This window comes from Bombina bombina, chromosome 1, assembly GCF_027579735.1.
Source record: "Bombina bombina isolate aBomBom1 chromosome 1, aBomBom1.pri, whole genome shotgun sequence".
Classification (NCBI taxonomy): Eukaryota; Metazoa; Chordata; class Amphibia; order Anura; family Bombinatoridae; genus Bombina; species Bombina bombina.
Window position 1 is genome coordinate 1173343361 of NC_069499.1, and position 12675 is coordinate 1173356035.

Below are 12675 nucleotides of genomic sequence, written 5' to 3' on the forward strand. Positions count from 1 at the left end.
AACACCCACTAACTTCAATGTAATTAAAATAAATCTAAATAAAACTTACTTTTAATAACTAAATAATTCCTATTTAAAACTAAATACTTACCTGTAAAATAAACCCTAAGCTAGCTACAATATAACTAATAGTTACATTGGCATATACAACTCTAGCTGAACACAAGTGTCAGCTCTAGGGGGCGCAATACAGATGACTACTACAATAATATAAAGGGTTCTAGATTAAAATACCCAAAAAGGTGCAATGTCTAGTAGATACAAAAAAAACAAACAAAAAAACACACACAATATAGAGCTATAGCACCTCAGAGGACCAGACGATAAAAAACACAGGATAATGTTTCTAAACAATATAGGTACCAGTCCTTAATAGGATCCAAAGATGTATAAATCCTCTTGATGTAAATATTCTTGCTGTTTTAGACAGGTACAGCCCTTTCTGTGTGGATCACACCCTGATTCAGGAGTCAGCTCTTTGCCAAATAAAACGATCAGGATACAAACTACAGAATACAATCACAAAAAACAAAGGCGCCTCCTAGTGTGATACTGTGGATATGAATGGAGAGATGAATAAAAGCTGAATGGGTACTCACAAGTGGAGCAGCACCCAAATGTGCTAAGTCAAGCGTACTGGGAATTTGCAGTGTCCAAGCTCACTGTCTCAGCGTCAGTGCCGGTATCTGTGAAGTCCTCAGTGGATATAAACAAGCTCAGACTCTCATAATAATGTTAAAATAGACCACAATTTAATGGCAAATAAAAGTCAGATATCAACCATATGAGAAAATAGCACTATGTTGAATATATAGTGATAGTGTGCGCCAATGTGAAAATAGTTAGAACTAAAATACAGATGAAAAAAACAGATGAAAAAAAACAAACAAAATAAAAATGCTCATACACGTACATACAATAAAACAAATAATTGTGAATATACCAATTTAAAAGAAGTCCAAGAAACAATTTGATTAATAGTCCAAAAAAAGTTTAAATAAAACCTTGACCGGTATCACAGACGTAGACACTGCTGCTTGTCTTGGGACTGAGTGAGCGATCTGTGCATCTATAGAATCGACAAAAAAAGACAGCGCCTCATGGTGTAGACAAACTTCAGAATGTGGTATTAAACTAAAAAACGGATGGAGATATACTCACAAAAGTACTAGCACACTTATGTAAAGAAGTGCGAATGTGCGGGTTGACATTCAACAGCAGTCAGTACGCTGAATAGCGGATCTTCCAAAGATTCAGAGATGCTGACACCATGAGGCGCTGTCTTTTTTTGTCCATCAACCATATGACTCTGATATTAAAAAGGATAGAATGCAACGCGTTTCTCAGACAACTGTCTGTTTCATCAGGCTTCTCGCAAAAGGACCTTTTAAGGGCTATTGGTAGTTTAGTTTAGGCTAGGGTTTTTTTTATTTTGGAGGGGGCTTTTTTATTTTAATAGGGCTATTAGATTAGGTGTAATTAGTTTTTAAGTTAGTGGGTGTTAGGGTTAGATTTAGGGTTAGGTTTAGGGGTTAATACATTTAGTATAGTGGCGGCGATGTTGGAGGCTGCAGATTAGGGGTTAATAAGTGTTGGTAGGTTGCGGCGACATTGGGGGCGGGAGATTAAGGGTTAAGAAATATAATGTAGGTGTTGGCGATGTTGGGGGCAGCAGATTAGGGATTAATAAGTATAATGTAGGTGTTGGCGATGTCGGAAGCGGCAGATTAGGGGTTAATAAGTACAATGTAGGTGTCGGCGATTAATAAGTGTGAGATTAGGGGTGTTTAGACTCAGGGGTTCATGTTAGGGTGTTAGGTGTAAACATAAATTTTGTTTCCCCATAGGAATCAATGGGGCTGCGTTACAGAGCTTTACGCTGCTTTTTTGCAGGTGTTAGGCTTTTTTTCAGCCGGCTCTCCCCATTGATGTCTATGGGGAAATCGTGCACGAGCACGTAAAACCAGCTCAGCGCAGCTTTCAGCAACGTTGGTAATGGAGTGAGGTATGGAGCTCAATTTTGCTTTACGCTCACTTCTTGCCTGCTAACGCCGGGTTTTTGCAAACCTGTAATACCAGCGCTGTAGGGAAGTGAGTGGTGACAATAACGTGCAAGTTATTAACGCACCCCTCATAACGCAAAACTCGTGATCTAGTCATTAGTTAGTTGTTCCTTAACTGTTTATTTATTTAGTAACAGTAATGCAAGGACACAACATAATTCTAAGAACTCCCAGGTATTTGGAACACTTGCTCAGCAAACGTTGCAGCAGAGAAGCTGAAAGACAACATACCTTGAGGGGAGCGGAGGATCTGTGACGAAGTATGCCTGGCTTGTTACTCGAGTAGCTGAGAAACTGAATCACAACTTACATAGTGAGGTGAGGAATCTCTGTGTGGAGGTTGGTCAGAAGGAGGTGGAGTCAGTAACGGACTCGGTTTGTATTCCGTGATAAAGAGAAAGTACCCAATCACTTATGTGAATAACAGCCCAGAGAGTAAACAGGAACACAGGTTACAGTCCAGCTTCTATAGACATCAGTTAATAGGAGAGGAGTAGAAATCCAGACGGTTACGGAGGAGTCAGTTCCTGAAAAGTTATGAGTGCTACTGCTCAGGAAGAAAAGTAACCGCTGCTGACAAGCTCAGAGAGAATGATACACACAGGATTTAGAATGTTAATCACCCAGGTTAGAATCCAATAGTAAACGGAGGTACTTCACACTGAAGAACTGGTTAAGCGAAAGTCAGGCAAACTTCTGCAGCAGATGACAGGCTCAGTGAGAGCGTAGATTCTTTGTGTGAGAATCAGCAAGGAGCTCAGGATAATGTCCAATGGTAGCACCAAACACAAAATACTAAGCACCTGTGAATAGGTGCAGCTTAACCTTAACCCTTTGGCTGCTAAGCCATTTCCCACCTCGGTGTTAATATTTTCTTTTCTTTTTTTTCTTTTTGAAAATTTTTTGTTTAACCTTTTTTTTTTTTTTTTACAGACTCCCAGGTTAGGTGATTACCTTTCCAACAGTGGGTCTTGGGTGTCTATAGATGCTTAAATGCCTGAGATACAGGCTTCTAAGCAGCATGCCCCCTCCTCCTATACTTAACATTGTTAAGTATAAATAAAGTTGCGCGGTGACGTCATCACGTAATTGCTCGTGATGTCAACGCACATCACGTGAAGGAGCAGTAAGGAGCCCTCAGATCTCCCTCAAGGTGGCAGAGTGCTCATGACGGCCATCATTAGCACTGAAAAGGTTAAACGGGGAGTGGGAGGAGTTTTGAAGGAGGTAATTGCAGGTGAGGAGGATAGAGTAAGAATAGCATGAGCCTGACAGATAGAGAGGTTCAGTTGGCTTTACAGATACAGAGGTTCAGTTGGCTTTACAGATATACAGAGGTTCAGTTGGCTTTACAGACACAGAGGTTCAATTGGCTTTACAGATACAGAGGTTCAATTGGTTTTACAGATACAGAGGTTCAGTTGGCTGATACAGAGGTTCAGTTGGTTTTACAGATACAGAGGTTCAATTGGCTTTTCAGATATAGAAGTTCAGTTGGCTTTACAGATACAGAGGTTCAGTTGGCTTTTCAGATATAGAAGTTCAGTTGGCTTTACAGATACAGAGGTTCAGATGGCTTTACAGATACAAAGGTTCAATTGACTTTACAGATATAGAGGTTCAGTTGGCTTTTCAGATACAGAGGTTCAATTGGCTTTATAGATACAGAGGTTCAGTTGGCTTTTCAGATACATAAGTTCAGTTGGCTTTACAGATATACAGTGAGTACACCCCTAAGTGGAAATGTCCAAATTAGGACCAAAGTGTCAATATTTTGTGTGGCCACCATTATTTTCCAGCACTGCCTTAACCCTCTTGGGCATGGAGTTCACCAGAGCTTCACAGGTTGCTACTGGAGTCCTCTTCCACTCCTCCATGACGATATCACAGAGCTGGTGGATGTTAGAGACCTTGTGCTCCTCTACCTTCCATTTGATGATCCCCCACAGATGCTCAATAGGTTTTAGGTCTGGAGACATGCTTGGCCAGTCCATCACCTTTACCCTCGGCTTCTTTAGCAAGGCAGTGGTCATCTTGGAGGTGTGTTTTGGGTCGTTATCAAGTTGGAATACTGCCCTGCGGCCCAGTCTTCAAAGGGAGGGGATCATGCTCTGCTTCAGTATGTCACAGTATATGTAGGCATTCATGGTTCCCTCAATGAACTGTAGCTCCCCAGTGCCAGCAGCACTCATGCAGGCCCAGGCCATGACACTCCCACCACCATGCTTGACTGTAGGCAAGACACACTTGTCTTTGTACTCCTCACCTGGTTGCCGCCACACATGCTTGACACCATCTGAACCAAATAAGTTTATCTTGGTCTCATCGGACCACAGGACATGGTTCCAGTAATCCATGTTCTTAGTCTGCTTGTCTTCAGCAAACTGTTTGCAGGCTTTCTTGTGCATCATCTTTAGAAGAGGCTTCCTTCTGGGACAACAGCCATGCAGACCAATTTGATGCAGTGTGCGGCATATGGTCTGAACACTGACAGGCTGACCCCCCACCCATCAACCTCTGCAGCAATGTTGGCAGCACTCATACGTCTATTTCCCAAAGACAACCTCTGGATATGACGCTGAGCACGTGCACTCAACTTCTTTGGTCGACCATTGCAAGGCCTGTTCTGAGTGCAACCTGTCCTGTGAAACCACTGTATGGTCTTGCCCACCATGCTGCAGCTCAGTTTCAGAGTCTTGGCAATCTTCTTATAGCCTAGGCCATCTTTATGTAGAGCAACATTTTTTTTTTCAGATCCTCAGAGACTTCTTTGCCATGAGGTGCCATGTTGAACTTCCAGTGACCAGTATCAGAGAGGTTGAGAGCGATAACACCAAATTTAACACACCTGCTCCTCATTCACACCTGAGACCTTGTAAAACTAACGAGTCACATGACACCGGAGAGGGAAAATGGATAATTGGGCCCAATTTGGACATTTCCACTTAGGGGTGTACTCACTTTTGTTGTCAACGGTTAGACATTAATGACTGTGTGTTGAGTTATTTTGAGGAGACAGAAAATTTACACTGTTATACAGGCTGTACACTCACTACGTTACATTGTAGCAAAGTGTCAATTCTTCAGTGTCGTCACATGAAAAGATATAATAAAATATTAACAAAAATGTGAAGGGTGTACTCACTTTTGTGAGATAATGTACATTGTTGGCTTTACAGATACAGAGGTTCAGTTGGCTTTACAGATATACAGAGATTCAGTTGGCTTTACAGATACAGAGGTTCAGTTGGCTTTAGAGATTCAGAGGTTTAGTTGGTTTTACAGATATAGAGGTTCAGTTGGCTTTACAGATACAGAAGTTCAGTTGGCTTTACAGATACAGAGGTTCATTGGCTTTACAGATACAGAGGTTCAGTTGGCTTTACAGATATACAGAGGTTCAGTTGGCTTTACAGATATACAGAGGTTCAGTTGGCTTTAGAGATACAGAGGTTCAGTTGGCTTTAGAGATACAGAGGTTCCGATGGCTTACAGAGATTCAGTTGGCTTTACAGATATACAGAGATTCAGTTGGCTTTACAGATACAGACGGTCAGTTGGCTTACAGATATACAGAGATTCAGTTGGCTTTACAGATATACAAAGATTCAGTTGGCTTTACAGATACATATGTTCAGTTGGCTTTATAGATTCAGAGATTTAGTTGGTTTCACAGATACAGAGGTTCAGTTGGCTTTATAGATACTGAGATTCAGTTGGCTTTACAGATATACAGAGGTTCCATTGGCTTTACAGATATACAGAGGTTCAGTTGTATTTACAGAGGTTTATTTGGAATCAATACCCAAGCTAGAGGACACAGATGATAAGGGAGGGACAAGACAGGTAACCTAAACAGAAGGCACCACCGCTTGAAGAACCTTTCTCCCAAAAGAAGCCTCAGCCGAAGCAAAAGTATCAAATTTTGAAAATTTTGAAAAAATATGCAGAGAGGACCAAGTTGCAGCCTTGCAAATCTGTTCCACAGAAGTTTCATTTTTGAAGGCCCAGGAAGAAGAAACAGCCCTCATGGAATGAGCTGTGATTCTCTCAGGAGGTTGCTGTCCAGCAGTCTCATAGGCCAAACGAATAATACTCTTCAGCCAAAGCGAAAGAGAAGTAGCCGTAGCTTTCTGACCCTTGCATTTCCCAGAGAAACAAACAAAGCAGAAGACTGGCGAAAGCCCTTAGTTGCCTGCAAGTAGAATTTCATCGCACGCACAACATCTAGGTTGTGCAGCAAACGCTCCATATGAGAAGAAGGATCAGGACACAAAGAAGGAACAACGATTTCCTGATTAATATTCCTGTCTGAAACAACCTTAGGAAGGAAACCTAACTTAGTACGAAGAACCACCTTATCAGCATGAAAGATAAGATAAGGGGAATCACACTGCAGCGCCGAGAGTTCTGAAACTCTCCGAGCAGAAGAAATAGCAACAAGAAACAAAACCTTCCAAGAAAACCTTAATATCTAAGGAATGCATAGGCTTAAATGGAACCTGCTGTAAAACTTTAAGAACAAGGTTAAGACTCCATGGAGGAGTAACAGGTTTAAACGCAGGCCTGATTCTGACCAAGGCCTGACAAAAACAAAATTTATGCTTACCTGATAAATTTATTTCTCTTGTGGTGTATCCAGTCCACGGATCATCCATTACTTGTGGGATATTCTCCTTCCCAACAGGAAGCTGCAAGAGGATCACCCACAGCAGAGCTGTCTATATAGCTCCTCCCCTAACTGCCACCTACCAGTCATTCGACCGAATGAGAAAGGAGAAACTATAGGGTGCAGTGGTGACTGTAGTTTAAAAATAAAAAAAAAACACCTGCCTTAAAATGACAGGGCGGGCCGTGGACTGGATACACCACAAGAGAAATAAATTTATCTGGTAAGCATAAATTTTGTTTTCTCTTGTAGGTGTATCCAGTCCACAGATCATCCATTACTTGTGGGATACCAATACCAAAGCTATAGGACACGGATGAAGGGAGGGACAAGGCAGGCGCTTAAATGGAAGGCACCACTGCCTGTAAGACCTTTCTCCCAAAAATAGCCTCCGAAGAAGCAAAAGTATCAAATTTATAGAATTTAGAAAAAGTATGAAGCGAAGACCAAGTCGCCGCCTTACAAATCTGTTCAACAGAAGCCTCATTCTTAAAAGCCCATGTTGAAGCTACCGCTCTAGTAGAATGAGCTGTAATTCTTTCAGGAGGCTGCTGGCCAGCAGTCTCATAAGCTAAGCGGATTATACTTCTTAGCCAAAAAGATAGAGAAGTTGCCGAAGCCTTTTGGCCTCTCCTCTGTCCAGAGTAGACAACAAACAATGCAGATGTTTGACGAAAATCTTTAGTAGCTTGTAAATAAAACTTTAAAGCGTGAACCACGTCAAGATTGTGTAATAGACGTTCCTTCTTTGAAGAAGGATTAGGACACAGTGACGGAACAACAATCTCCTGATTGTTATTTTTATTAGATACCATCTTAGGCAGAAAACCAGGTTTGGTACGTAACACTACCTTATCTGCATGGAAAATGAGATAAGGGGAATCACATTGTAAAGCAGATAACTCCGAAACTCTTCGAGCCGAGGAGATAGCTACTAAAAACAGAACTTTCCAAGATAAGAGCTTAATATCTATGGAATGCAAAGGTTCAAACGGAACCCCTTGAAGAACTTTAAGAACTAAATTTAAACTCCAAGGCAGAGCAACAGGTTTAAACACAGGCTTGATTCTGACTAAAGCCTGACAAAACGCCTGCATGTCTGGAACCTCAGCCAGACGTTTGTGCAAAAGAATAGACAGAGCAGAAATCTGTCCTTTTAAGGAACTAGCTGACAAACCCTTCTCCAATCCTTCTTGGAGAAAAGATAATATCCTAGGAATCCTGACCTTACTCCATGAGTAACCCTTGGATTCACACCAATGAAGATATTTACACCATATCTTATGATAGATTTTCCTGGTGACAGGCTTTCGCGCCTGTATTAAGGTATCAATGACCGACTCAGAGAAACCACGCTTTGATAAAATCAAGCGTTCAATCTCCAAGCAGTCAGCCGCAGAGAAATTAGATTTGGATGGTTGAAAGGACCCTGAAGTAGAAGGTCCTGCCTCAGAGGCAGAGTCCATGGTGGAAAGGATGACATGTCCACCAGATCTGCATACCAAGTCCTGCGTGGCCACGCAGGTGCTATCAAAATTACTGATGCTCTCTCCTGTTTGATCTTGGCAATCAGACGAGGGAGCAGAGGAAACGGTGGAAACACATAAGCCAGGTTGAAGGACCAAGGTGCTGCTAGAGCATCTATCAGCGCTGCCTTGGGATCCCTGGACCTGGATCCGTAACAAGGAAGCTTGGCGTTCTGGCGAGACGCCATGAGATCCAGTTCTGGTTTGCCCCAACGTTGAATCAACTGTGCAAACACCTCCGGATGGAGCTCCCACTCCCCCAGATGAAAAGTCAGACGACTTAGAAAATCTGCCTCCCAGTTCTCTACTCCTGGGATATGGATAGCTGATAGATGGCAAGAGTGAATCTCTGCCCATTGAATTATCTTTGAAACCTCCAACATCGCTAGGGAACTCCTTGTTCCCCCTTGATGGTTGATGTAAGCTACAGTCGTGATGATGTCCGACTGAAATCTGATGAACCTCAATGCCGCTAGCTGAGGCCAAGCCTGAAGAGCATTGAATATCGCTCTTAGTTCCAGAATGTTTATTGGAAGGAGTGCCTCCTCCTGAGTCCACGACCCCTGAGCCTTCAGAGAGTTCCAGACTGCACCCCAGCCCAGAAGGCTGGCATCTGTTGTTACTATTGTCCAATCTGGCCTGCGGAAGGTCATACCTTTGGACAGCTGGACCCGAGATAGCCACCAGAGAAGAGAATCCCTGGTCTCTTGATCCAGATTTAGTAGAGGGGACAAATCTGTGTAATCCCCATTCCACTGACTGAGCATGCAGAGTTGCAGCGGTCTGAGATGTAGGCGGGCAAACGGAACTATGTCCATTGCCGCTACCATTAAGCCGATTACTTCCATACACTGAGCCACCGAAGGGCGAGAAGTATAATAAAGAACTCATTTCTACAGAATCTATCAGAGTTCCCAGGAAGGAAACTCTTGTGAGAGGGGATAGAGAACTCTTCTTTTCGTTCACTTTCCACCCATGAGACCTCAGGAATGCCAGAACAATGTCCGTATGGGACTTGGCAATTTGGAAATTCTACGCCTGTATCAGAATGTCGTCTAAGTAAGGGGCTACTGCTATGCCCCGCAGCCTTAGGACCGCCAGAAGTGACCCCAGAATCTTCGTAAAGATTCTTGGTGCCGTAGCTAACCCAAAGGGAAGAGCCACAAACTGGTAATGCCTGTCTAGGAAGGCGAACCTGAGAAACCGATGATGATCTTTGTGTATCGAATGTGAAGATAAGCATCCTTTAAGTCCACGGTAGTCATGTATTGACCCTCCTGGATCATAGGTAGGATGGTTCGAATATGAAATGAAAGATGGGAGCCTGAGAAATTTGTTTAGGATCTTGAGATCTAAGATTGGTCTGAAGGTTCCCTCTTTCTTGGGAACCACAAAGAGATTTGAATAGAAGCCTTGCCCCTGTTCCTCCTTTGGAACTGGGTGGATCACTCCCATAACTAGGAGGTCTTGAACACAATGTAAGAATGCCTCTCTCTTTATCTGGTCTGCAGATAATTGTGAGAGGTGAAATCTTCCTTTTGGGGAAGAAGCTTTGAAGTCCAGAAGATATCCCTGGGACACAATTTCCAATGCCCAGGGATCCTGGACATCTCTTGCCCAAGCCTGGGCGAAGAGAGAAAGTGTGCCCCCTACTAGATCCGTTACCAACTCGGGGGCTGATCTTTCATGCTGTCTTAGAGGCAGCAGCAGGCTTCTTGGCCTGCTTACCTTTGTTCAAGGCCTGGTTAGGTCTCCAGACCGGCTTGGACTGGGCAAAATTTCCCTCTTGTTTTGCATTAGAGGGAGTTGATGCCACGCTCGTCTTAAAGTTTCGAAAGGCACAAAAATTAGTTTGTTTGGTCCTTAATTAATTAGACCTATCCTGAGGAAGGGCATGACCTTTTCCTCCAGTAATATCAGAAATGATCTCCTTCAGTCCAGGCCCGAATAGGGTCTGCCCCTTGAAGGGAATGTTGAGAAGCTTAGACTTTGAAGTAACGTCAGCTGACCAGGATTTAAGCCATAGCGCCCTACGCGCCTGTATAGCAAAACCTGAGTTCTTAGCCGTTAGTTTGGTTAAATGAACAACGGCGTCAGAAACAAATGAATTGGCTAGCTTAAGCGCTTTAAGCTTGTCAAGTATATCATCCAATGGAGTTTCTACCTGTAAGGCCTCTTCCAGAGACTCAAACCAGAAGGCCGCAGCAGCAGTGACTGGGGCAATGCATGCAAGAGGCTGGAGAATAAAACCTTGTTGAATAAACATTTTCTTAAGGTAACCCTCTAACTTTTTATCCATTGGATCTAGGAAAGCACAACTGTCCTTGACGGGAATAGTTGTACGCTTAGCTAGGGTAGAAACTGCTCCCTCCACCTTAGGGACCGTTTGCCATAAGTCCCGTGTAGCGGCATCTATTGGAAACATTTTCTTAAAAATAGGAGGGGGAGAGAATGGTACACCTGGTCTATCCCATTCCTTAGTAATAATTTCTGAAAACCTTTTAGGTATTGGAAAAACATCAGTGTAAACAGGCACTGCATAGTATTCATCCAATCTACACAATTTCTCTGGCACTATAATGGTGTTACAGTCATCCAGAGTAGCTAAAACCTCCCTGAGCAACACGCGGAGGTGTTCAAGCTTAAATTTAAATGTAGACATATCAGAATCAGGTTGAAGCATCTTCCCTGAGTCAGAAAAATCACCCACAGAAAGAAGCTCTCCTGCCTCAGCTTCTGCATATTGTGAGGGGATATCAGACATAGCTACTAAAGCGTCAGAGAGCTCTGTATTTTTTCTAGTCCCAGAGCTGTCTCGCTTTCCTTGTAACCCTGGTAGTTTGGACAATACCGCTGTAAGGGTATGATCCATAACTGCCGCCATGTCTTGTAAAGTATACGCCATGGGCGCGCTAGATGTACTTGGCGCCACTTGAGCGGGAGTCCCTTGAGCGGGAGTCAAAGGTTCTGACACATGGGGCGAGTTAGTCGGCATAACTTCCCCCTTGTCAATTTCCTCTGGTGATAAATCTTTTAAAGACAGAATATGATCTTTATAACTTAAAGTAAAATCAGTACATTTGGTACACATTCTAAGAGGGGGTTCCACAATGGCTTCTAAACATAATGAACAAGGAGTTTCCTCTATGTCAAACATGTTTAAACAGACTAGCAATGAGACCAGCAAGCTTGGAAAACACTTTGATAAATGTAAACAAGCAAAAAATAAAAACGGTACTGTGCCTTTAAGAGAAACAAATTTTGTCAGAAATTTAAAAACAGTGATAAAAAGCAGTAAATCTTACGAAATTTTTACAGTGTGTATAATAGACTAACAGAGCATTGCTCCCACTTGCAAATGGGTGATTAACCCCTTAGTTTCAAAACCGGATAAAAAAAACTATATAAACGTTTTTTAACAGTCACAACAAACTGCCACAGATCTGCTGTGGCCCTACCTGCCCATACAACGACTTTTGAAGGCACAAAAACCCTTTGTAGAGGTCCTAAGTGTTCAGGGGACTCCTTCAGGGAAGCTGGAAGTCTCAAGTTGCAAACACTACTGCACGATTTAGGCGTGAAATTAGGCCCCTCCCAACCTGTACTCACAGTGAGAGGGTCATAAAAAACTATCCCTAGGCAAAATCTAGCCAGCCATGTGGAAAAATCTGGGCCCCAATAAAGTTTTATCACCAATATGTAGAAAAAAACGTTTAAACACTTCCAGCAAACGTTATCTTATTTTCAGTAATGTGAGAAAGTAATAAGAATATTACCTTTTACAGCAAGCATGATACTAATCATTATTAAATCACTGTAATCAGGCTTACCTTAAATAAATCCGGTATTAACAGCATTTTCTAGCATATTCATTTCTCTAGAAAAATTTAAATTGCACATACCTCATAGCAGGAGACCCTGCACACCATTCCCCCAGCTGAAGTTACCTCATCTCTTCAGTTATGTGTGAGAACAGCAATGGATCTTAGTTACAACCTGCTAAGATCATCAAAAACCACAGGCAGACTCTTCTTCAACTTTCTGCCTGAGGCTAAAACAGTACAACTCCGGTACCATTTGAAAATAATAAACTTTTAATTGAAGATAAACTACATAAATTCACCACATCTCTCTAGCTACTTCCTATCTTGTCGAGAGCTGCAAGAGAATGACTGGTAGGTGGCAGTTAGGGGAGGAGCTATATAGACAGCTCTGCTGTGGGTGATCCTCTTGCAGCTTCCTGTTGGGAAGGAGAATATCCCACAAGTAATGGATGATCCGTGGACTGGATACACCTTACAAGAGAAAAGATTGCACGTCTGGCACGTCCTCCAGACGCTTATGCAACAAAATAGACAACGCAGAGATCTGAGCCTTCAGAGTACTTGCTGACAAACCCTTCTCCAGACCTTCCTGG